This window comes from Pteropus vampyrus, unplaced genomic scaffold (assembly GCF_000151845.1).
Source record: "Pteropus vampyrus isolate Shadow unplaced genomic scaffold, Pvam_2.0 Scaffold1000001795, whole genome shotgun sequence".
Classification (NCBI taxonomy): domain Eukaryota; kingdom Metazoa; phylum Chordata; class Mammalia; order Chiroptera; family Pteropodidae; genus Pteropus; species Pteropus vampyrus.
This window is the reverse complement of record NW_011916197.1, coordinates 33,927-61,515: the sequence shown is the minus strand read 5'-3', so window position 1 is coordinate 61,515 and position 27,589 is coordinate 33,927. Positions and strand designations below refer to the sequence as shown.

General features: G+C 42.9%; 1 long non-coding RNA gene across 2 annotated transcripts; it reads left to right on the top strand.

The window, feature by feature from the left end:
- Positions 1 to 8,859: 8,859 nt before the first annotated feature.
- LOC105311194 lies at positions 8,860 to 19,458 on the top strand. Of its 2 annotated transcripts, XR_897638.2 has the most exons (4): positions 8,860 to 9,011; positions 17,834 to 17,970; positions 18,125 to 18,171; positions 19,441 to 19,458. It is a non-coding gene; the product is annotated as an uncharacterized LOC105311194 (long non-coding RNA). The 2 variants fall into 2 exon arrangements; XR_002778800.1 differs by lacking the exon at positions 19,441 to 19,458 and having other exon boundaries at positions 18,125 to 18,615.
- Positions 19,459 to 27,589: the final 8,131 nt, after the last annotated feature.

Genomic DNA, 27,589 nt, shown 5'->3' with positions numbered 1-27,589 from the left:
GCGATGGTCCAGTGAAATCGGCTCACCATCCCCAACCCACAGATTGCCAGGTTGTGGCCCGTTGCTGGGAAGCTACCCCCACTCTGCCTCTTTCTGGGGCAGAACATTCCAGGCAGGCATGAGACCCCAGCCAGCGCTGTGCACACATTTCAGGGGTAATAGTTGTGTGTGGATCACTGCTTCCAGCAAGAGCTTGGGCAGATCTCGGGGGTCTGTGGGCCTGCCCCAGACGGGAGCTGTTCTCACTGCGATCTCTGACTTTTGGGGAACCCGCGGACCCAGAACTGGCAGGAAATCCGGTGCTGTATAGGCCAGACGGCCCCTTGTGTCACTGAGACACCACCCTACCCAACCCACAAATGACCTGTGGCCAGCCTGTTCCCAGGCAATCCAGTCCGATCCTGTGCTTTCCTTGGGACACACATTTGAGAGCAAGCAGTAGTACTTAGTTTGTGCAGCCCGTGCAAACCTCGTGCATTCAAGCTATCGTATTTCTTGAACTGATCTCGGGCATTCACATGCCCAAGGCAGGCAGTGGCTGGCCTTGCTGCAGTCTGAGTGTTTTATAGGAAGCCACAGAGACAGTGCTGGCATGTAAACTGTCACCGCAGTGGCTGGGTGAAATCTGCTCAATATATCGAGGGGACTCCCTGGGTCCCCATGCCATCCCACTTGTGGATCACCCAGGAGCTCTTCCAGTTGCAGAGTCCTATGGGAAACTGAGAGGTAACCTCAAGTCTTGAGGTGCACTGCTCCTCCTGTTCAACCACCCCAGGGTCGGTACTGGGGGTAACGGGACCATAGCTTACAGCATTGTCTCTTCCACATACTTATAGACTTGGCACAGGCAGCAACCATCTGCAGACCTTTTTGGAGCTCTCAGTATGTAGCCCCTTGCAATGGAAGGTAGCGGCCCACCTTGGCCTAGCTTCGTAAGGGGAACCCCTCGCAAGGGGCCACCAACGCATGCGGAGGTTGGCACTAGACAGCAAAAGAGCAACACCTGACTAGTCCCTTAGGTGGTACACCTAAAGGGTGGGTTCAACAAGTACACAAGCCTACTAGGGCAAATCCCACTCAGTGTGGTCAGCCTCCGCACAGCAAAACATACCCTGTGGGCGTAGTCAATCCCCAGAGTTACTGAACTTGAGCATTATTCCCAATCACTGAAATGCTAACGGCAACCAAGGCTTAGCTACAACAGAAGGACACACACACCCTATACAAAGATGACGTCCAGAGCCTCCGGCACAGGCAATTAGGGAGAATGTGCCACTGGGCCACATAGGATTCCTTCCACATAAGGCCATCTGGCCAAGGCTGAGAGATGAAACAAATTATCCTAACACATAGAAACAAACACAGAGAGGGAAATAAAATGAAAAATAGAACATGCCACATGTGAAACGACAGGAGAAAACTCCAGAAAATATCTAAACGAAATAGAGGCAAGCAGCCTACCAGAAATAGAGTTCAAAATAATGGTTCTAAAGTTGCTCAATGAACTTATGAGGAGAATGGATGAGCTCAATGAGACCCTCAACAGAGAGATTGTAAGCATAAAATGGACAAAGAAACCATAAAAAAGAACCAGTCAGAAATGAAGAATACGGTAACTGAAATGAAGAATAAACTCGAAGGAATCAACAGTAGTTTGGACTAAGCAGAAGATCGAATTGGCGAGCTGGAAGACAACGTAGCAGAAATCGCCCAATTGGCACAGCAAAAAGAAAAAAAGAATAAATTAAATGAGGATAGTTTAAGAGACCTCTGGGACAACATGAAGTGTAACAATATCTTCATCATAAGAGTACCAGAAAGAGAAGAGAGAGAGCAAGGGATTGAGAACCTATTTGAAGAAATAATGACAGAAAACGTGCCTAACCTCGCAAAATACTTAGACACTCAAGTGCACCAAGCACAACAATTCCCAAGCAAAAGAAACTCTAACAGACCCACACCAAGGCACATCATCGTTAAAGTGCCAAAGGCCAAAGACAAAGATAGAGTCTTAAAAGTAGCAAGAGAAAGGCAACTTGTTACTTATGAGGATACCCTCATAAGAATGTCCGCTGATTTTTTAACAGAAACTTTGCAAGCGAGAAAGGACTGGCAAGAAATATTTAAAGCTACGAAAAACAAAAATCTACAACCAAGAATACTCTATCCAGCAAGGCTATCAATTAAAATGGAAGTTGAGAGTAGAACTTCCCAGACAGGAAAAAACTTAAGAAATTCGTTAACAATAAGCCAGGATTACAAGAAATGTTAAAGGGACTTCTGTAAAAAAGATGAAGGGAATATAATCCATAAATAAAAATCATAGAATGCCAATAACTGTGTATCAATAATTGTTTTAAATGTAAATAGATTAAATGCACCAATCAAAAGCTATAGCATAGAAGAATGGATAAGAAAACAAGACTCAGACATATTCTGTCTGCAAGGGACCGACTTCAGATCAAATGACACACACAGACTGATAATAAAGGGATGAAAAAAGATATTTCACGGAAATGGAAATAAAAAAAAAAAACCGGGGTAGCAAGAGTCATATCAGACAAAATAGACATTGAAACAAAGGCTATAATAAGAGACAAAGAAGGGCATTACGTAATGATAAAGGGGTCAATATATCAAGAGGACATAACCCTAATAAACTTGTATTCACCCAACATAGGAACACCTACATACATAAAGCAATTATTGACTCACATAAAAGGAGGGATTAACAGTTATACACTCATACTATACACTCATAGTATGGGACTTTTACACCCCGTTGACACCAATGGACAGATCTTCCAGACCGAAAATTGCCAAGGAAACAGCGGGATTAAATGACACACACTAGACCAGGTGGACTTAATAGATAGGTTCAGAGCATTTGGCCACAAAGCAGCAAAATATATATAAGAGCTCATGGAACATTTTCCAGGTTAGACCCCATGTTAGGCCACAAAACAAGTATCAATAAATTAAAGGTTGAAATCATATCAATCGTCTTCTCTGATCATAATGATATGAAACTAGAAACCAACTACAAGAAAAAAACAAAAATCCACAAATACATGGAGACTAACCAATATGCTACTTAACAGGGAATGGGTTAACGATGAGATCAAGGAAGAAATCTAAATATATCTAGAGACAAATGAAAATGAGAACACAAAGACTCAAAATCGATGGGACACAGCTAAATTAGTCCTAAGATAAAAATTCATAGCAATGAAGGCTTACCTGAAAGAAAAAAAAAATCTCAACAATTCAACCTTACACTTAAAATAAGTAGAAAAAGAGCAGCAAAATCCTATGCGCACAGCTTCTGCCCTGACAGGCAACTGCAGCTTGGGTGAGAGCTGCTGTTTGGGCAGGACCGTGGCAGAGATACCCAGGATGGTTGGGGCCACAGTAGAGAGCCACAGCTCTCGACTTTGGCAGTGCCCTTCCAAAGTGTGGGGTGACCTCGGTGCCCTGTGAGTTAGAATGTCAGGACCACATTATCAATGTGTCTGGAATCAGAGCATCTTGCCTAAGAGGTTTATTCTCAAGCTTTAAGGTCTCATAGAACTTGTCTTACTTGAGATTGGACTTGCTTGCCACCCTTCATGGCCTTCTTACCTATTCATTCCTTTGGAATTCGACTGTCTGTCTTCTACTGGAACCAACATTGTATGTTTAAAACACATGATTTTTTTTTTTTTTTTTTACGTTTTACAGCTAGGGAAAATTGTGCCTCGGAATGAATTGTACCTCGAATCTCAGCCTCCTCTGTTTACTGTGAGAATTCAATTAGTAAATCCGAGGAAAATGCTTTTAGCACTGCTTTGCTCATGGCAAGTACTCATACAATTATTATGATTACGAATAAATGTTTATTTTTATCATTTTTCTTACTTTTGAAAATAAAATTATGTACACCTTATAGGTGACATATCTTAGATAAAAAGAAATATTTATAGCAAAATTACACAAAAATGTCTACCGTACAACACAAAGAAATCTGGTGTAGCTTTAGTCATATCAGAATAAGTAGATTATAAATCATCAAGCATTATCAGTGACAAAAGATTAGAATCACAAATGGGCCAATCTATCAGGGATACATAAGATTTCCACTTTGTATGTACACAACAATACACTAAAATATACATAGAGCAAAAATTGGCATTATTAAAAAGATGAATCCAAACTCATAGTAGAAGACTTGAACACACCTTTCTCATTAGCTATTAGAACTGGTAAATTTCTGTAAGGATATAAGAACATACGAAGCACACAACTAACACATTCGATCTAATATTTACATAGCACTGCACACGAGGATAACAGAATACAGAATTTGTTTAATCACTACCAGTAACATTTAACAGAATTGTCATACAAGTAAGTCTTAAGCGATTTCCAAGGAAATAAAAGTCAGTAACCTGACACTGACAGTGTATCCCACATTGAGCCATGTAAGACCAGAGTAGTAAAGATCTTTTGTAATCTTTTGAGAGCATAAAACAATTGTTTCTACACCTTCCTGAGGACTATTGAAAAGGGAGTATCTGCAGAAGGCTCTTAGTAGCATAGATGTTTTCTCGGAGAGAATTCACCTAGAAGTCTCAGAGAAAGATGGACATTGTCTTCTTTAGGCGAAGTGCTGAAGAGAGGATAGAGCCTCGAGGATCTAGAGGCTTCTGTGAAGGGAAAGTGGGAAGGGGGGAAGGTGAGCTGCTGGTCTGCAGGAAATGTAAAGACAGGAAAGGGCAAAGGCCCCAGTTCATGGTAGATATCTAGTAAATGAATGTCTGTAGGCTCTAACTAGAAGGAGATGTGGTAAATTGTGAGGATCCATATAATGAAGAAAACTGAAGCTGTGACCAACAGCTGTCCCTCTGGCTTCACAAAAGTCTTCCCCCTATTCCTAGAAGCTGAGTAACCAGATGAAGAAATCTGGCGGCAGGAGTGATTTAAGGTGAGATAGGATTCAAGGAATAATGAATCTGGGGCTAGTAACTAAAGCGAAGGTATAAAATATGCAGTAAGAGGAAAAGGAAGGGATCCATAATATTTATCAGCACCCTCCCTCCACCAGGTCAGGGAATTCATGTCTATTATCCCATGAAATCTTCAGAGACAATCTACAAGGCAGATGTTATTTGCCACCACACGACAGATGAGGAAATAGGTTCAGAGTTATTGAATGGGTTGCTAGAGGAAATGTCAGTGCCCAGAATGTTAACCTCTACTTGTTTTTGCCCCAACGATAAAGTTTATAGTGACTCCTGGATTCTAGAGTAAGAATGTGTGTTTGATGAAGGCCTACCCTTCCCATTGTCAGAGGGCAGTGTGGTTTCTGGGAACAGATGCTAGAGCAACCACAGGACTGACCCAGGACATATCCAGGTTCCTTAGACTCACATAATCGTGCTCTAGGCCACGGCTCCCAGTCCCACCATAGCCGAAACAAACTAAGTAAGTGAGTGGACCATAGAAAGAACCTGCGTCCCGACAGTTATTCTTCAATTAGACTCAGAGCAGGGTTGTAGTTAAGACCAGTAAACGGTCACTTTTCAGAATTATCTTCTGTCACAGAATCTTCTAGGAAGCTGAAGATCCTGTGGAAAAAGCTGATGTGGGTCAGGATCATGTGTCAGAGCAGCCAGGACAGTCTTTGGATGCAGTGATATCATGCTGTGCGATTGAAGACAAGTCACTTAATGTCAGTGAGCCTCAGTTCTGTAAAACACGAATGCTTTTATCTGCTGCCAGGATTTTGTGGGAATGGAGATATTGGCCAAGTGTCAACTTCAGAAACTTTTCTTTATTTCAGGTACCTTACAATAAGTGTTCATATCTGCAATTTTTTTTCCTATTTTTCTGTCAAAAAATTTATACCAAAAATCAAGTAAAAGTCATTTTGGGCATCATCTCTGTGTCTTGAAAACTACACCTAATATGGAACTTAAAGATCTCGTGTGGGTGACATGATTGTACGGAGCAACTATGGAAAATTAGGGGAGAGACAAGAAGCTCTCATCGCCTAGCATCTCTACTAGCTCTCAAAGAAGCCCTTTCCTCTGTCTTAAATTTGTACAATTAATTGTTTGATTTGGTTTTTAAAGCCATATCTCAAGAGAGAGGGAATTGTCTAGTCAAGGGTCTTCTTAAAGAGGACTGTTGTGAAAAGAGTTGGCTAATTAGTGCTTCTAACCCTCTCCGTACAATACACTATGTCTTTCTCCAGTGATAAGCTGCAGTCTGAAACTTTCTACAGTACTAGCAAAAGCAATATTACTGACCAAAATTATTGTGATTTGTGGCACACTCACTCTGTCCAAGCAATTGTGCTAAGTGCCCCATGTGTGGGATTTCATTTAATGCACATAGACACCAAGGCAGTATGTTCTATTGAACTCACACGCATAGACAAGAGGCAGTACATATTGTAAGTAATTCCATTTTATAGACAAAGAAACTGAAGCTTATAAAAGGGTAAGCCACCAACACAATATCATATAGACGGAACTTGGACAATCTAGGACTGACACCTAATTTGGGGCAAGTCGACCACTTAGCCCCTCAGTGTGTTCTATGCAAAATGACAAAAAGATTATCTACATGCTTGGAATGTTTGGAAGTTTTCATGGGGTAGCACATGTTCAAGTACCTACCCCAGTGCCTGGCACACAAGTACTGAATGAAAGTTTAGAGTAACAATGATGAGGATTAGGGCTGCTTTGTATCCAACACCTATTATAAAACGCAAGCCCAAGACGATAGCTAATTTCATCAATAGACTCCCAAATTGCACTTATTCTACGCAAGCAATGACAACTGTTTTCATATTGTTATTCATCAGTATATTGCTATGTGGATATAGTTCTAACGAAAAATAACATTTGGGCATTGAGACGTATCACGTGGCACAGAATATTTTGAGTAGTGTTCCTTAGCTTGGTGAAAATCTAACCTTTCTGTGTCTCAGCTTTCATAACTATGTTTAAAAGGCATTACACAAGCTACATTGTGAGGTTGAGAAGGTAATAAAACCAGAATTTTGCAGTGCTACCATGACATATGGATGCAATAATGGGCCTCATTCCTAAAAGCATCATTGGGCGCCATCATTATTCAGAGTTCTAGAGATGTATTGTCTCATTTAACAGGCAGAACAGTCCTAGGACATAGGGCTCATTAGTATCCCCATTTAACAGATAGGAAACAGAGACTGAAAGATTAAGTAATGAATAATCCTGGATTTTCCTTCTTCCTTTATCACCATTCTTTGCAGTCTGGGTTCTTCCAGCTGCACACGTCCCTGGCTGCCGCCTGGAGCTTTGAGAACCTTGATCTTCACCTTGTGTCTGGACCCAGGGGCTACCTGGAGCTTGGAGTGCAGACTAAATTTCCATGGATGCACTCCAGAAACATAGCTCAACGTTGATTTCTGAATCTTCTCCTGATGACGTCTGAAGAGACTTCCCGGGAAGTCACAGCAGCCATTCATCCTTCCTTCTCAGAACTGCTAATGCTGGGCCTCAGTGACCTGAACCCTTGTCCTGGCTCCAACTCAAGCCCCTCTACCGGAAAGGGAGCTCTAGCAGTAGGAGGGAAAGGAGAACTCTAACTAGAGAGGCAGCAGGAAAGCAAAAGAATAGTTCAGAGGCTCCTCAAACAGTGGTTAAAAGCATACTGACACTCCCACCCCATGTGACGGAGATCCAAATGGCTTCAACACGGACGCTGGTCTTGCCAGATCCTGGGCATGGATTTCTTTTGGGGACCAAACAGTAAGCAGTAGTTGGAGGAGTAACTCGACGAGTTTATGACCAAAAATCCTATCAGCATGAGCTTAGATCTGATCCCAGAGAGATCTTCATCTTTCCTGCCTGGAATTGGATCGCTCCGGGGCATTCTAAGGCCAGGGAAACTACGTCTCAGGGGTCCTTAGCTACTATATTATGTCTCCTGTGATGCATGTTGTCACCTTCACAACCTGGATCTCTGTCTTTCCTCCCAACACTATGGTCTACGAGATATAAATTGTCTGCAGTGTGAATGCCTTGGTGAGGTCCATGTGCTTTTGTGCCATTTTCCAGACTGCTTCCAAGAAGCAGCGCTAGGTCTGCTCGAATGCACGGCTGCTAATCTGAGATCGTTTCAAGAATCTGAGGCTAAAGAAAGTGTGCAAAGAGCGTGTGGAATTGGAATGTGGTGGTTCACCGTCGTGTTCTTCGTGTAAGCCGTTATGAATTTGAGCTAAATGCCGATAAATGTTTCACTGCTCTATAACACTGAGTAGTAGTTTCCCTTGAAGGAGTTTTCTGAAGGGTTACCTCGTCGTGGATACCAAATAAATATCCGTGTTAGAGGCAACTAACTTAGAATTCAGATTTGTTCAACCATTTTGGTTTGTTCTTTGTCAGATCTGAGCAGCAGATCCGAGTTTATCAAGAGGAGCATATTTGGAACGGGGCGTGGGGGAGGACTCCAGAGAACATGTCAAGTCAGTTTGGGTGGCCCTGCCATAGGACTGCCTTGCAGATGATCCAGGTGGGGGAAATGGAAGCGAGTCCTGCTATCCAGGGACAGTTGGAAGCAGAGTCGTGTCCACAGTAGGAGGTTCGGAAAGATGGGGCCCCATGTGGGATGGTGCTGTGTACCCTGGCGTAGGGCTCCAGGGGCCAGTCCTTGTTGTGTGGTATCCCCAGTTTGGTGAACGTGCTCAGCAGTTTCGTGCCTCCTGCATGAGAACCAGAACATTATTGAGTTATTAAGAGTCGTAATTTGGACATAATGCCTTTTCATTTCAGGAGACAAGAAGGATTGAATATTCCTCTCCCTCCCCCTTCCCCCCTCCCCCCACAGAATCCCATGAATTATACCCAGAATGTGACCATGCAGTTCTTCTGAAAGGAAAATAAATTCTACATTCTGTCAGTGTGCTTTCTGGTGGTCCTCAGAGCGGTATTGCAACAAAAATCTTCGAGTGTCCTGCAGACAGAAGTGACTTGAAACAGGTATGTTTGTTTTTTTCGATTCTGAACGCGTGATCCCATCAGAGAGAGAGGGGGCTCCACATCTTGCCAGTCTAGTCGCCCAGTCCCAGGGGAGTAGGTCAGTAAAGCAGGGCTTCTCCGTTTTAAAACACAAAGGCCTTACTTCAGTCCAGTCATTTGGCATGTGTTGAGCAAGACAAACGGCATTTCGCTTTCATGGATCATTTACTAGGTGTCAGGCAATATTCTACATATTTTTAGCCAAAAGAGAATGCTAGTGGAGCCTATACTTTCAAGAAGCTGAGATTGAAAATAATCAAGAGACAGGGTAGGAGAAGCAGAGGGCTGTGTGCTTCCAGGGTAGGTTACTTGACTGTCCCCCCTAACGAGAGAGAAAACCACAGGAAGCAGGTACCAGAAATCCCTAGGGATCCCGAGGACTGCTGAATGGAAGACAGTGTCATGGAGACTTAGGATGAGGCTCGCAGGAGAAGCTTTAAGTTGAGGAAGGAAGACTGAGGGTATCCAGCAGCAGTGGGCTTGCAGGAAGACCCCCATCCACCGTCCCATCCCACGCCCATTCTTACCTCTGTGACCTACGGAGTTCTGGGTTGGGCCACACGATATCTTCCATGTAAAAGGCCTCAATAGGTGGTATCAGGGGCAAGTCCAGTTGACTTGAGTCAGAACACAGGGATGTCCTGGCAGAGGGTGTAGGGCGTTTTGGCAAAGGGGGCATCAGAATGAAAAGGAGTTCTGCGAGGGGAGCGGACAGCAGTCCTGTGATGAGGACAGTACATACCAGGTACTCGGTTTGGAGTGATGGCAGGTGCTGGAGACGTGGGCATTGGAAGGACCTCGAGACTTAGACAAAATGACTCTTTCAAAGGCATTTCTTGGTTTAGGACTTTAGACGTCCAGGAAGCTGTGAGAAGGTAAAAGAGCTTTGCGTTGTCTAAGTGCCGAGCGTGGATAGACTGGAAGCATCTGTGAGTTTAAGCCCCGATGAGGCCTTGAGGACACATATCTGATGATGATGAGGCTCTCCTTGCGGTTCTGTCACGTGAGGAATGAGGGCCTGGGGCACTTAGAGCAGTAGAAAGGGGCTTGTGGTTCTGGCTCCGGCAGAGGGGAGATATCCATCGGGTCTTCAGATGACAACAAAAGGGATGCAGGGCCCCGGGTCCAGATGGCTTGTTGGATGTGCAGGGAGAGACGCGAGTCTGAGTCTGCAGATATCTTACAGGAGGACCACAGGCACCAGGCCAACATGATTTGACGACGGGGTATGCTCTCGGGTGAAGGAGCAGTTCCCAGCTCACAAGAGATTTATGCCGGGCGAAAGAGTGCGCTCCAACCCACAAGAGAATTCTACCGTTGTTACGTGTTCACCACCCCGCACCATCAGAACTCAAGTGTTTTGTCAGGGAATCCGTGTCTTTCCAAAGCTCCTTAACCCCTGTTTGGTGGTAAGTGAGGGGAGGACTAGGTGTGAGACAGCCAAAGACGGGTAGAGGGGATCAGGCAGAGCATGACTGTGACAAGAGGTGAGCCAAGACCTTCCTGCACATTGACCCCTTTCGATCCCTCGGTTGAGTTGTAGGAGCCCAGGTGGCTTCCTGAGACGAGGCCCTGGTTTCCATTTGACATACTCATGGACCTCAGATCAGTGCTGTCTCTCCTTGGTGATTTGCAAGCACCAAGTGAGACAATGAGTATGTACATGGTTTCTAAGTCACATAGCTCCACAATAGGTACGCCTGTTACAACCGTCCAGTTGTTGTTTTTGGTCCTATACCTTGGGCTCTCCTCGATGGAAACAGACTCAAGGGGCCAGGGCCCCCCAAGGTGCCAAGTAGTACGGACCTGTGCCTTGCCCTTTACTTGTTGGGCCTGATCGGTGCTCCCTCACCAAGCTGTTTAGAAAACATAATGCAAAGGTTACAGGTATTCATGGAGGGAAGGGTTAGTCATGCAATTGTTTTTACAACAAGGACTCCTCCCCTTCTCCATCTTTGTTCTGAGACTTGCCTACTTGACCCTTCATCACCTACCTCCTGCCTGTGTCCTACATGCTCCCACCATAGGCGCTAGTCGGTTGATGTCCATCTTCTTAGAGGCCTTAGAGGGAGGAGGCTGGTCGACCCGGGCCGGAGATTACAGTGATGACATGGAGGAATGCCAGAAAGGGACTTCGAACAGGAGCTCGGGGTTCTCTGATGCCAAGTCCCATGTCCTTGGGTATGGAGATGTTCGCTCGAGTAGAAGGAGACTATCTCTAAAGACAGAGAAGCTCCAGGGTTGACCAAGTCATGCTCTTGGGCCTTGATCTGGCCGGAAATGTTCCGAGGAGTGAGGGCTGAGAGGAGGAAGATGATTATGTCACTGGTCCCGAGTATCCACAGGTGGGAGCAGTGAGCCATTGGAAGATGTCGTGGGGATTGATACAGGTCGCATACTTGAAACAGAGGTGCGGCTGGAGCAATTGGGCAACAGGACCTGGTCATCACTTGTTTAGTCCCTCGACTGAGCGTTTACAGCAGGGTGAGGATAGAAACTTCTAGCAGACGCGGGCTCCAAGACCAGCACTGACCTCACTGGGCTCCGGAACAGAGACCCAGAACCCGCCAGTGGGAGCATAGATCTGGTTGAACAGGCCCCCGAGTCCTGTCACTGGGATTTCCGTGCCTTTGCTCCTGCAAGAGGGCATGTCTAAGGCAGCAGCGTGCTTCGGCCAGTTCGCAGGGGTCTTGGGCTGGTCCTTGTTTTTCCTGAGCCACCACTTTTGGTGCCTGAGACACTATCTGCTGTGTAGTTTAGGACAACTAGGGAATGAGAGGGAGTTACTTCTCGAAACGGTGGAGCTCAGTTTCTTTGGACTCTAGACAGCAGTGTTGAGTCATGAAAGAGCCTCTTGCCCCGCCCTTCGTGTTTGAAAAACACTGGAGGAGTCCTTTCTAAAGGGACACCCAGCTTATTTCTTGTGTAGCTCCCTGAGTTAGAGTAACCATGGGGTGACTGACTCCAAAGTAAAGTCCCTGCTGAAAACATTGTGCCTTGGGTCCTTCGCATCTTCTATTTCTGCTTTTTCGAATGTTCTTGTCATGGGTTTTCAGCTAGTAGTTTTAGGCTTTTATCAGTATATTCTTCAGTCACTCAAAACTTCCCAGAGAAAATTTGGAGGACCGAGAAAATATAATACAGTACTCGAAACCATATTCGCCTCACCCAGGGATGACCATTACTTATGATTTGTGATCAATTATTTCAGTGATTTTCTCATCCATACAGGCGCGTTGTAAACAGTAGGAGATTCATATCGCATTGTGAATTCAAAAAGTGTTATTAAACTCAAAATGTTTGCATGAGATAGCCTTTCTAAAAATCATTTCGAAACACTTGAGGTTTTTACGCACTTTTCCCCCTAAAAGTATGAGTAGTGTCAAAGAGTGAAAATGCTATATTTCATAACTGAGCTAGCAGGCAGGAATAACCCCTGACTCCTATCTCAAAGGCACACAGCAGGCTGTAACCTTCCTTAGGACAGGAGCTATAATTTTTGCTCGGTTTTTTTAAATTTTCTATTTTATTTTACTCATTCATTTTGCTTAACATTGTATTTTCAGTGTTTGAAATCCACTCCTTTTGTCCTCCAGCATCCTTACCTTGTTGTCCCCATGGTGAGGGCCAGCTGCTTACTGGCTCCTGTCCTGTGGGGCTGGGAGTTTACAAAACCCCCTGAGATCTGTCATAGAGTCACTCCATTATTTTTCCCTCAGGCTATGAAAGGAAATTCTTCTGATTTTTGTCATTTGGGAAGACAGAGAAAAGACAACAGAAAGAAAGAGTAATCATCCTTGACCCAGCCACTTTCAACATGTTTTGCAATCCCCTTCATTTTTACATCCTTGTGACAGTACAGTATCTAGAGGGAATTTTGAAGTTTTAAGGGTTGACAGTGGGTAATTCATCTATTTCCTTGAAATTCAACTTTCCCTATACTCCAGCTCATATACCTTCTACCACTCCTACGTTGTTTTGCGATTATGAAAAGTAGAGCTAGGACAAACTTTTTTTTTTTTTTTTAAGAAATAGGAAAATCGCCTTCATCACATTCTTTGTTGTTGTTGTTATCTGATACCCTGAAATGTTTCCAGGATGAAAATAGTTTTTTTCAATTTGTTATTAGGTAAGCAGTAGGTTCCATAATGTCCTGAAAAGTATATCAGTAGCAGTCACAATTATTCATTTTGTAAAGAGGAGAGGGTCTCAAAAGGTATTCTTCCTCCTTAATGGAAAAAGTGAGAAATTAACTGACAATTAATAGGTTAAGACGAGTTGCAGGAATAGACACATGAACAAAAGCACAGGAAATATATACATACATTCCATACCATATGATAGCATACCTGAAACCCACCTGAATTTTGTGACGTAATAAATAGGCTCTATTTAGAATAGAAAAGCACTTGAATTTTTTCTTTGGTTATTGGCTCTACATCTGTCCTAGAACCATTGTTAATTTTATTAAAATTAGTTATTTGTTAAAAAAGTGAGTGAATAAATCTCTGCCCACATTTTAGATAATTTGCCTTGCAGGGATTCCTACAGGCTGACACATATTGCCAAATTCCTTTAAACAGAAACATAGGCCAGTGCCTGCGTCATTGTATCCCGAAAGTACTGATAATTTTTTTAAGGGTTGCTAAGCTGAGAGGTAAAATATGTCATTATTGTTTTAAAAGAACCTTTTTATTTGTGAGTCTTAATGTCCATTGCTATATTGAAACTTATGTATTTACTTTTACATCTTCTGCCTGTAAAATGAATTGATGAGAATTCATATTAAGAGATTTAATTCATTTTAAAACGAGGGCTTGAAAACCTGTTTTTGAAGAACCACAGTTCCTATTCGAACTGCTTTTCAGGGACAGTGGGAGGGAGAGTGGAGAGAGGAGAGGGGAAGTGGTGAGACAGAGACAGAGACAGACAGAGAAGAGAAAGACAGAGACAGAGACGGAGAAATTGAGACACTTCCAGTATCCACCTCAAGGTACTTCCTTAACAGAAGCCTAATGGATGAGGGATATCTAGTAGTCTGTGCAACACTGTGTCTTAACTTACTTGCAAACAGCTACTTTCTAATTTGGGTCCTCCAAAATGTCTTAAATTTATTATGAAACAGAAATTATATCTTTTAACTTTGTAGCATTTTTATTAAACTCAGGACATGCATTATTTTATCAATTTGCCGTGAAAGAGTTTTCACAATACGACGTGAAAGAGTTTTCACAATACGACTGACAACACAGTCCATTTATGCTCACTGTAAGACAGAAATTTGGCCGTTTAGCACTAATAACTTGCTGTTACTTTTGCTACTTCCTTCTGAATGAGATGCATGTGTGGAGTGTGAGACATAGGGCCTGTGATCCCAAATATAACTGATTTTTCTTTGTCTTGCAGAACAAAATTTTATTCTAAAAATATATTTCAGTGTCAGTGAAATACCAAGGGTTTGTTATTATGGTAAAAAGAAAAAAGTAAGAAGAATTAGCTTAAAATTTTTGTTTGGAAGATAAAATACGATCACTGTAATATACTGACGACACCTATTTATCTGCATTTGAATTATTAATTTTATGAATTATCTAAGGAAATTTTAAAATCATTGATTGAATTCTTCCTAATATTTAGATATCATCTTGATTGGTTTATCTTCAAGAAAATACTTCCTCGAGGAATGCAAACAAAATCAAGCATTTGCTCCAGTGAACACAATTAGGAAGATAAATTTATGGTTAGGAAATGTGATCCAAAGTAAAATATTGCTTCGCGTCACTGTTTATCTCAATTACTGTTTTTGCATATAACCAAAAAACCTGACCCTATTGAAGTACTGGTATTTGACAGTAACCAATTCTGCATCTTATTTACAGAGAGCAGACAACTAAATTATTTCAACCTGAAAGCATGGGAAACTTTAAAGGCATATAATGACATTTAGTACTTCAAAGGGTTTTTTTTTTCTGTATTTTCAGAGTGCTAAAGAAAGGGGTACTCAAGAAAATTTAAAGCCCACCTACAAAGTTTCGATTAATTTGAAGTACTGAAATATCAAGAATGCAGGGGACAAAACAACTTATATTTAAAAGGCTCCCGTTACTATAAAAATGTATCTAAAGTATAATTTGCAAAGATATGAAAACAGTGGTTGAAAGACCAGTTTGGGGTATTTTGGTAACCTACAATTTACCTATCAGCCCACATCTTTTTACAAACTAATGTAAACGATGTTCCATAACATTTTCGCGAAACTGCATTGTGTCACATACATCCTGTCGCATACACATGATGGGCAGTTTTTATCATTCATACTCATCGCATCAGTTGGCCATAATGCACAGTGAGAAGAGATGATCTTTTTATATCAAAATTCTTGACATAGGGTATTCTCTGTAAACAAAAAGCAGATCTCAAACACTTCTGACTTCCGTTCAAGGTTTTTTAGGAGGGATGAGCAAGCAGCCATAAATTTCTTTTTTTCTCTATAACGTCCTCCGTTCATTTGACAGTCAACAGATCTCACTCAGATGTCCCTCCAGCTGTTTGATTTGTCTTAGACCCCTAGTGTTATACATAATAACAAGTTACATCTCTGAGTCCTCATTCACATCTTTACACGCCAAAAACCATTTCTGCAACTAAGGACCCTATTCAGAATCTGCCTTACTTAGGGAGTGGCACAAGGTCATAAGCAGCTATTATTATTATTTTTTACTTAATCAGCTTTAAAAACATGCCCCCACCCACGAAGACTGAAAATCTCTGTTCAGATGAAAAGTAAGATAAGAGGTTATCCCATTTTTCCAAAAACTATGTTAGAGGATCCTGGGTTGTGGAACTCGATGAAAAAAACTAGGGCCTAGGTAGTAGAAAAGGGAAAGGGACCAGGGTGACCGCTGAGGCAAAATTACTTGGGTCCCACCTACTCTGTCATTTTATATGCTGTGGCATGAAATAGGCAAGGATTTCCATCCTGGCTGTGACACATCCTGACTGTGATGGTGGGAAAGTATTTACATGCTTTGGTTCTGTTTTTCATTTCAGAAGAGAAATTACGATATTTGCACCAAACGATTGCTATGAAGAATAAATAACCCATGAAATAGGAATCACATTGCAGATGGATTTGGCTCATATTCCATTTTTCATTTAAACTTTCGAGTATTTTTATTTCATTTTACCTTTAGAATTAACGTCTCTACCAAATGATAATTGATTTTAAATTTCAAGTAGGGATATAAGGCTACCTTTCTAAATGAATTTGAGTTCAGAAATGTATTTTATTTGAAAAATATATTGATTAAATGGCACTGTAGCTAGTATGCGGCATGGCATCCATTCTACTCTTGGTTTGTAAATAACTGAGATCAGACAGGGCTACCCTGAGTCATGGTATGGGCTGAAAACTGCTCCTTGCTGTGTGTGATGCCAAAGAACATAAGGAAATATTGTGCTCATGCAACAACATACAACTCAACACCAGAGTCTGTGTGTCAAGCAGTCAGGCAGTCTTTGTGTACCACTGCAGAGGCCTACAGGGCCACCAGGTTCCCTACTGCAGTTGTTAGGTTGGCTTGTTACACTTCCATAGATTCTTGCAGTAAGGAGACAATGAGCCCAAATGGATTCAAACAGTTTATTACTTACAGACATGGCAAAAACAAGATTAGCTTGCTGTCACTTGCCTCTGTCTCTGGTCCCACAGTTTGACAGTGAATAGAGGTGTTCACTGAAACAGACATCAAGGTGGTGGCTCTTTCTGCCGGTAAAGAGCCCCAAACGGTACCTCAAGGCACTGAGCAGTTTTGTAGACCACAGTTGTATTCTCAGGTGGGGTAGGACGGACATCTTGTCCACAACTGAAACCAGGGATGGATGAGTAATGACCTCGAGTCAGCCTCCAGCTATGTACGGAGGGAGGTAAGAAACTGCCTGGTGGCAACTCCTCAACAGGCCGCTTATCTCCCCTTGCTCCAAGAGGAATCCCCAGGTGATCCGCCAAGATTCAGGTCAGCTTGCAGTCTAGCCCTCCCTACATGGCGTAAGTGGGCCCGTGCAGAGTTGCCAGGGCACCAAGGCTCCTGTGCAGTGTGTCTGGCACTGAACAACTGGCCATATGTATTGTGGCTACAAATACGGCATCTGTAATACAGATTTCTAAATGGAAGAGATATTTTTCCTGTTAGGGTCACTACAAAGAATTAATTGATTCAATAGACATGCATTGTTTCCTACCATGTTTATGGATTATCTAGGATGCTGGAACTGAAAAGACCAGACATTTGGTGTTTGCCATGCGGAATATCACACTGTTGGGGCAGAGAGACACACAAGCAGGAAAGCAGTTGAAGTGCAACGGAAACACAGAAGGGACCCAGCAGGAAAACAAAAACAAACAAAACAGTGGGTGAGATGACCAAGAAGCAAGAGGAAAGCAAGGGAAGGGGATGCATTGTGAGAGTGAAGGAGGGCAACTGGGCTTTTCACATCCACTGATCACTGCGTTTATATACTTGATTCTGTCGATGTAAAGCTGTTGACATCTATGTCTCTGCTTTGAACTGAATCGTGGCCCCTGCAAAAAAATAATTCTGTGTTGAAGACCTAACCCTAACCCCCAAAGTGATGGGATGTAGAGACGAGGCCTTTGGGAGATAATAGAGTTTAGCTGAGTCCATGAGTGTGAGTGTGTTTTTCATGATGCGATTCATGCCCTTTTAAGAAAAAAACACCAGCACTTATAAGATTTTTCTCCTCCGCCTCTCTCTTTCATTTAGAAACAGAGGTGAAAGCACAAGGAAACGTACATGAAGTTCATCGGTGGTCAAAGAAGGAGGCGGGAGAAAGCAATGCTGGGAAATCTCTGGGACCGGACAGAAAGTCAACTGGAGACATACAGACTTCTTTTCCGACGGTTGGTACAGGACGGTTAACATTTACCATTAAGAGTAAATAGAGATGGTATGTGGGCAAAAAGATAACTGAGGAGTTTCGTGATCTTGGGCTCTGGTGCCTGTCCTTGTTCCTGGGAGGGGTCCGTAAAAGAAAATTTCTCTGACATTTCACAGATACGTTATCCTAGATACACAAGACCAATGGATGGCACCCGCTTAAGGTAAAGATTATCCTTGGGCTGAAGAAGTTTCAGGTCTTGGACTTGACGACCTCCCACGATCTTCCCAGTTAAGAATTTACGATCAGACCATCCTGTGTGGTTACTTTTGGTCACTGAGCTTGTCAGGCTTGCCACATAGCCTCTTACGCTTATCACGTCTGCCCTGTAGCCCCTTTTCCGTTCACAGGAGTGTAGCATGCCTCCTCATGGGTCACTCTTTGTAACTCACCTTTAGAGACCTGCTGGGACTAGAGTCTATTGTTAGGTCTAGAAGCAAAGAAGAACGACAGGGGTGAGTTCTGAGAAGACTTAGCATTGTGTTGCATGTCCGCTGCATCAGGAGAGGTTATTACCCTTTCCTAAGGCAATGCAGGGTTAATCCCCACAGACAGAGTTGGAAAGGCCTGTCCTACTGTGGTTGGGGAAGCTCCCACTGGACGTGAGAAGGCCAATTCCACTGGGGGGGGCGGGGAAAATCTTCCACAGGCAAAGAAGTCTTGTCAGATTTTAGGGGCTCAGTGTCCTCAGCTTCATCTGGGACTTTCCCACAGATTCCCATCCCAACTTAGAGGATCCCATCCTTTCCTAACCAATTACCCTCACTTTAACAGTAGACACCCTGCAAAGCTAGGACTTCAACATGCATTGTAATTCAGCCAGTTGCAAGATGAGGATCTGCATTTGGTTTTCAGCAATTTCGGCCCTGTGGACACATGAGATTAGGCTCTCCTTTGGGGCACATGTAGAAGATCTCAGGTCATATTGTTGCTCTCAAGTTGGGAATTCAGATCCCACAACTCATTCTTTTCTTTTACCCCTTTGTCCGGGGACATTAGAAGAAAGCAACCAATGTCGGTTTTTCTTTAGTTTAACAAAAATGTTCAAAACTATTATATACAGAGTCACTTAGGTGTTTGCTTCTTATACGTGGTTGAGTAGGAGTATCCAATGCAGACACTTTCCATGTCTCTATGAAGAGGATATGGACTATCAGGCCTCCCTTTCTACTGCAACTGCCGTCATTACTGTCTTTAAATCTAAGCAGATTAGATAGCCGATTCCAGAAACACAAGACCGAATCCTGAAAACTCATTCTTAAAACGTGTTTCCCCTACAAGCGCTCTCAGTACCAAGATGAGCATTAGCCAAGGTTCTCCAGAGAAACGGACAGGATAGGATGCACATAGGTACATATAATAGGATATCTGTATAAGAATTTGCACATGTGATTATGGAGGCTGAGAAGTCCCACGATTTGCTGTCTGCTAGCCGGAGAACAAGGAACGCGAAAGTCAGGTGGGAGGGCAGTTGGGTGGATGGCAGAATGGGGTGAAGGGTGGAAGAAGTACAAATTAGTAGTTGATAGATGGTCACGGGAATGGGGAGCGTGGCATAGGGAATGCAGTTAGCAGTGTGATGGTTGGTGGAGAGCCGGAGGAGAGAAATATCAATTACCGGGATTGTTCTATAAACTATATAAATGTCTAAGCGACGTACTGTACACTTAAAACTAATAAAATCAAATTTCAAAAAAGACGCTGGTTATGAGGATACTTGGTGAACGGAGGGGAAGAAGAGTTGAGCTCGGTGAGAACGTCAACAAAAACAGAATGAGCATATAAAAGAACAGAGAAATCATTAAAAAAAATCAGTCAGAAAAGAAGAATACAATGACTGAGATGAAGAATACACTAGAAGGAATCAACTGTAGATTGCATGAAGCAGAAGATCGAATCAGCGGTTGGAAAGACAAGGCAGATAAAACACCTAATAGAAACTGGAAAAAGAAAAGAGAATTAAAAAGTGAGGATAGTTTAAGAGACCTTTGGGACAATATCAAGTGTAACAATTTTCACATCATAGGAGTAGCAGAAGGAGAAGAGAGAAAGCAAGGGATTGATAACCTATTTGAGGAAATCATGACTGAAAACTTCCCTAACCTGGTGAAGAAAATAGACATACAAGTCCAGAAAGCGCGGAGTGCCCCGCACAAGATGAACCCAAAGGGACCCAGCATAATGAAATGGCAAAAGTTAAAGACAAAGACAGAATCCTAAAAGCAGCAAGAAAATGGCAGCTAGTTACTTACAAGGGTACTTCCATGAGACTGTCAGCTGATTTCTCAAGAAAAACTTTGCAGGCCAGAAGGGACTGGCAAGAAATATGCAAAGTGACGAAAAACAAGAACCTATGACCTAGACTACTTCACCCACCCAGCAAGGCCATTAATTAAAACGGAAGATGAGATAAAGAGCTTCCCAGTCAGCAAAAAGCTTAAGAAATTCACCACCATCGAGTCAGTATTATAAGAAATGCTAAAGTGACTTCTTTAAGGAGAAGGGGAAGAAAAAAATAACAAATATGAATAATAAAATGGCGATAACTGTGTATCTCTCAACAATCACTTTAAAAGTAAATAGATTAAGTACTCCAATCAACATACACAGGGTAGCCGAATGGTTAAGAAAACCAGACCCACACATAGGCTGTCTACGAGAGACCCACTTCAGATCGAAAGACACGTACAGATTGAAAGTAAAGATATGTCAAGGATGTCAAGCAAATGGAAATGAAATAGAAGCTCTGGTAGCGATACTTATATCAGACAAAACAGGCTTTAAAACAAAGGCTATAATAAGAGACAAAGGAAGACATTACATTATGATAAAAGGTTCAATCCAACAGGAGGATATAACCCTAGTAAACGTTTGCAGTCCCAACCTAGGAGCACCTAAATATATAAAGCCATAAAATATGTAAAGACAGACATAAAGAGATTGAAAGTAATACAGTCATAGTAGGGGACTTTACCACCCCATGGACACCAAGAAACAGATCTTCCAGACAGAACAACAACACGGAAACGGCGGCCTTAAATGATACGCTGGACCAGATGGATTTAAGTGATATTTTTAGAGCATTGCACCCCAGAGCAGCAGAATATACACTCTTCTCAAGAATGCACGTCGGACTTATTTCAAGATAGACCATATAGACCACAAAATAAGTCTCAGTAAATTTAAGAAGACTGAAACCATATCAAGTGTCTTCTCCGACCACAACGGTACGAAACTAGAAATCAATTAGAAGACACAAACTGACAAACACATGAAGGCTAGATAACACGCTACTAAACAACGAATGGGTTAACAATGAGATCAAGGAAGAAATCAACAGGTACCTTGAGACGAAAGAAAATGAAAACACAACAACCGCAGATCTATGGGACACAACGAGAGCAGTCCTAAGAGGGAAATTCATAGCAATACAGGCCTGCCTCACACCTAAAGGAACAAGCAAAAGAACGGCAAACAAAGCCCAAAGTGAGTAGAGGGTAGAAAATAAAAATCAGAGCAGAAATAAATAGAGTCTGAAATAACTATGCAAATGTAACCAAGAGCTGGTTCTTTGAAAAGATAAACAAAATTGATAAACATTTGACCAGGCTCATCAAGGAAAAAGTAGAGAGAATCCAAATAAATAAAAGCAGAAATGAAAGAGGCAAAGTGACAACTTACTCCACAGAAATACAAAGGATTATAAGAAAACATTATGAGCAATTATATGGCAACAAATTGGACAATCTGGAAGAAATGGATGCATTCCTAGAAATATACAATCTTCCAAGACTGAGTCAAGAAAAAACAAAAAATCAGAACCCACCGCTTACCAGCAACAAAATCGAATCGGTAATCAAAAGATTCTTACCAAACATTCAAAGAAGAATTAACACCTATTCTTCTCAAACTATTCCAAAAAATTTTAAGATGGCCCCTTTGAAAAGTATTTCCAAAGAATTTAGGTATTGGACCCAAGGGCACTGAAACAATTTTTTTTGGAGGGTATCCAATAGTTACATATGTTGGAGGATGTAGAAGGAGAACAAGTATACACAATAGGGAATTTGAATAAGACTCTAACCTCATAGTTTCTATGATTGAACGTGAATACGTTCTTGAATTTGAAACTAGTACTTTCAAAGTATGGATGAAATGATTGCTATACTAGGAAAGCTTATATTATTTATACATCCCCGTAGTATCAGAATATGTACACGTCACAGATAAAACGGGAAAGCTGCAGAAATGTGTCAGAGTTCTTTTTACAGCTCTTATGTTAGTTAACGTCATGGTAATTTGTACTTGAAAGTTGATGAAAATAGATCTTAAGCATTCTCGCCACGAACTATAAATGTTAACTGTGTGCCGATGGAACTGTTAATTCCTTATGTTTGTCTTCAAATCATTCATCAGTATACAAACATCAAATCACTCTGTTTTATGCTTTAAGTATAGACAATTATATTGATTAGTTATGCTCAATAAAGTTTTTCAAACGGACTTACTTTAGGAAACAGATGTTAGAATTTTCAGGGGCTCATCTTCTTCCCTCACTGTCTCTTCCATTCTTCCATCCTCTCTTCATTCATTCTCTTATATTCCATGCCGTAAGCCATTTCATATATGTGCTTCACATCTTGATATGAGAAAAGATGACGAAGACTTACAACTAGTGTGACCGTATTATTTATTATACAAACTGAAACACTTTCGAGCATGTGAAAGGCATTAATCATAATTGCACCGTTACTACATGTGATGTTGGGGACACATGGTTACTTTACTTTGACTATCGCATAAGGACTAAACTAGTCCAGAGGAACATTTTTGCATTTCTGCACCATAGAGAAAACACATACAGTACTGGCCTTTCTATTTACTTCACGTTTGCAGTACCAAATGCCACTTTTCTGTCTTAGCTTTCTTCTATTCAGAAGATTATTTCAAGTCAAAGCGTTTAAATGACTCTTGTCAATTCCTTTAGCTTTTTAGGTGATCGGGGTGTTGCTTTGGCTATTCAGTAAAAGAATTCACAAGTTTTGCTTCAATTTAAAGCTTCCACTTAACAGGTTCACTTCATCTCATGAGTTCTGAATGGGAGTAGACTTTTCGTTTTCTTGTACCAACAGAAAGAGGAGTATTTTAAAAAAATATTAGTAAAATACATCCCTGGAAGTCTGTCTCATAAAAACAAAATGGTCGTGTTTCCTGTTTGCCTTTAATGGAATCGAAATGAAATGCTGCTGTCATTTTATCACCTGTTATGTTTATCTTGCAGGGGAAGGGCAACCATAGGACTAAAGGAAGAGGAGTTGAAACCATGCACAGTGTTCTGTGGGATATTTGACTGTTACCATTCTCTTAATAAAGTTTCACAGCTTTGTGCAAAGTGTCTTGCCAATCCTTTGTTAAATTTATGGCCGAGTGTTTGATCCTATTGAAAAGTATCTCATTTTCTGACATTTTCTCCTCTGATCGTGCTGGTATATCTAGAGGTGTTTGTACATTGATGTTGTATCCAGCAATCTTGCTAAATCTGATTATTAATTCCAAAAGGTGATGTCTTGATCCTTTTTGATTCTCAACATGCAAAAATCATATCATGTTTTAATACAAGCAGGTTTTTTTTTTTTTAAGTCTTAAATGTTATGCCCTTTTTCCTTTTTCCTGTTTTCAACATTGGACAGAACTTTCCAGTACAGTGTTAAGAGAACCGGTAAGAGGGGACCATCCTTGTCTTATTCCTGATAGGAAACGGAAATTTGTTAACTTTTAACCATGTTTACTCTGACGCAACTGGAAATCCATTCGAATCCTGGTTTGTGGAGAATACATATCTTGAATATATGTTGACCGTCATCAAATTCTTGTGCATTAATTCAGATGATCACAGGGTGCTGTTCCTCCGTTAATCTGTTAATGTCATGAATGACATAGATAAGTTTGTATATTTAAACAAGCGTCACCTTCTTTGCCGGAGGTCCGAGGGTAAAATTGGTCACGATATATTATCCTTCTGAGTCATTGACGTCCTAACAATTTGTTTAGCTTGTTTGTGTATGATCTCATGAGGGACATGAGCCTATACTTTTATTGCACGTTCCCTCTTTCTTGGACATTCGTTCCGAGGTTACACTAGATTCATACAACAAATCGGTATGTTAAAACCTCTTTTTCTCATCTCCGAAACGGAAGCCTTTGCATGGCTGAGAGGATCGTAGACTAGGCCTTCCCGTGTTCGGCTCTTTCTAGATTGCATCCCTCTTTTTAGTCGTGGACCTAGAGAAGGCAGGTAACTGACTCGGGTGATCCAGCTAGGGCAGGTCACAACCCAGCCAGATGCCAAAACCCATGAGCAATCCAGCTGGGGCACTCCTCCCGATCCAGCTCCCCTGTTACTCAAGGGGTACCTTCCCTGTGCTCACAGAAACAGCCCTGCACTGTGTCTTTCCACCTTCTGACGGTAGGCTGACCTCCCTTCGACCCAGTGCTGGGGGAACCACCCTGGACTCTCCGTTTGAGTTCGGAGTTACACTCGGATGCTGAAAATTTACTTTTCTTCCTGATCGGAGACTTTATGTCAGAATCCTTGTTGGGGCAGGAGCGAGGTCTGTCCTGCACAATGTTCTGAGCTTACAGGGAGCAGGGAGGGACATGAGGGAATCTTCTGAGGCCAGGCTGCGGGCTGGCAGAGAGGAAGCCAATGGGAGTAATAGGGAGTAACTGTGGTGTGGTGAATAGGGCCGGGGGAAGCTTCTCATGGGCCCCTGAGGTAGAAGCCGTGGCCTGGTGCCCAGAGAGGGTAGTGGGTATATTCGAGGAGAGAGAGTTGTGACATATTTCAGTAGGAGAGGGAGTTTGCAGAAAGGACTGGGATACTGAGGGATTTAATGGGTGTTGCCATAGGCATTGTGATGGCAGAGCTCTATCGTCTCTTCAGAATCCAGGACCAGACAGTGTGTGCTGAGAGATGGCAGAGATGACAGGTTCCAGGGCCCTACTCCTGTGGATCTGGAGTTTATCCTAAATGCCTGTGGGACAGTACGCAAAAACTGACATCAGCCAGTGGAGCATGGTTGTTCATAAAATGGTCATTCCAAGGATGCCGAAATTAGAGGTCACTCTAAGGAACACTCAAACTCAGGTGCCTGCCCCCATCCTCCGAGTGAACCTGCCTTCCTCCCACAGACATGGCATTTACTGCAGACTGAGGAGACTGCAATACCCCAGGACTCTCCCATAATGGTGGACACAACAGAAACTCTGTCACTGCCCACCCAGCAAGTGAGAGCCAAAAATTCGTAGCCGTGTCGCAGGGTACAGCCTCTAGGCTCTTTAGGGAGGCGTATGAGGCCTCTGAGTGAAGGGGAGCTGTGATCTGTATGTGGGAATTCTCTGAGCTGGTTGAGGTCCTTGTCCTCAGCTGCGATGGGTGTTTGCTGTTGATGTCTATGAGGAAGGTCTCGGAAAAATTTGTGGGTCTCTGAACTATGTGGAGGAGCCTTTTTTGTTTAGAGCATTGGATGTCTGAGCTGTTCATGTATCTGCATTCCAAGATGTTCCTGAGAGGAAGGCAGGTTGGCCCTTCCACGCTCAGTGTTCTCACTAGGTGTGTGGTTTCACTTCTCCTGGGATTTCTCCCATCCCTGCCCTGGTGCTTCAGAGATGAGATCTTAGGATCCTCGTCGTCAGGAGGACAAGTCCTCAGTCCTGCATGGCTCAAAGAGCCCATGCTAGGAATACTGATAAGAACACTATGTGAAGACATCACCCCCACCACTGCTCGAGGCACTGTGACAATCTTACATCCATATATTAACTCAGGAAATCTTCTTGAACCCTAAGAGGAGGTCACCCTTTGCAGATGAGATGCCCTGGGCTCAGTGAGGGTGGAAGATCTCAGCTCCTGAAAAGGAAGGAACTGAGAAAACAAATTGGGCCCCTTGGAAGAGGCAGGGGAATACTCAGCACAGCCCAAGACAGGCAGGGGTAGACAAGGGAGGGGGAGGGGTGAGGTTTGCTCAAGGCCCCCAGGGCCCTGCAACTGACTCACTGCCAAGATGTCTGTCTCCCTGTCTCTCACTCACAGGGCATGCTTGGGACTTGATGTACAAAATGTGATCCTCCAATTACCTGAGGAGGTGGTGGTGGAAGATCGAGAAGTGAGCCTCCACGCAGGTGGGGAAATACCTCAGATTCATGAGTTTGCACAAGGCGCCACTGCAAATGTAGAGATCCCTGCCTCCTGTTCCCCCTTTAAAGCATTGTTCTGGCACTGAGATCAGCAGGAGGGCAGTCAAGGGCCTGAGGAGGTGAGGGGGACCCTGTGTACAGCATGATCTTCCTTTTAATTGGAACGTGTCCTCCTCCAAATAGGCAGAGGGTCCTGACGTGTGTCAAGACAATGTAGCTGATGCCAAGGCCACGGGCAGTAGAGTCATCCCCTAGACACACTTCCCGGGGAGGGGTGTTTTGTCTCATGAAGCGACAGGCACATCATCTAGTAGCAGGGCCGGGATCCCAGAGGTGGGAGCTAATTGAGTGGGGACACTGTCCTGCCAGAAATAGTCGCTCTGTTCCTGACTCTCTAATGCCCTCTCTTTCTGACTTCTCTGTGCTTGTTACTCGGTCCCTTTCCCACAGCGGCCTGGGTACGACCTCACTCTTGTCACGAGAGCCCTTGCTTCACCTCTCCTGAGGGTATCATCCTTTTATGTGTATCTGTGTGGGGAGCAGTTGTTGGAGTTCCACCTGAGTGCACAGGCCTGACCAGAGATGTCATGTGCTCTAGCAGAAGCAATGAGGAACGGGTTCTTTCATGGGGCAAATTGGGAACAATTCTCCGAACATTGGGCGAACTGGGTCTCTGGCCTCCTAAAGAGTCGTGGGCCTTCTCTGCTAAAAACCCGCCGATGAATCATTCAGAGTAAGTCAAAGCCCCATACCCCAGCCCAAATGGCCCAGAAGGCCTTACGTGTTCTGGTCCCCATTTCCTCTCTGACCTCATATCCTACCTCTCCCGCAATCATGCTTTGTCAGCCACACGGCCCGCCACACTGCTCCTTATACGTGCTAGCCTGATTTGCACTCCAGTACTTTTCCGCTTGCTCTTACCTCTGTCTGGGATGTTTCTCTCCCAGATGTTCATCTCTTCCAGGTTTTAGCTCAAATGTCACCATCTTAGACTTTCCTCTACCACCGTTTCTAGAAATGCTCCTCACGTCATTTCATTATTCCGATTTAATTTTAATCACAGCAATTTCTAACACCTGACAACTTACTTACATTTTTGTGCTGTATGATCCCAATAGAGTGCAAGCTCCATGAGGGCAACTCTTTTTCTTTCTCCACACGGTGGTATTTCAACTCCCTTTATAATGGCTGACAAATTATCTGGCGAGACTGAACACCATGATGGAATAACATGGAACCAGCACAGTTGAGAGTCACGTAAAATGGAGTCGGAGGCTGTTAGGGAAGTGGGGCCTTTGCACATCCTGTGCCTCAGTTCTCAGAGCTGCTGTTGAGTTGTTACCCTGATGCTAAACACCGCACGAGGCCGAGTCATGAATAATCTG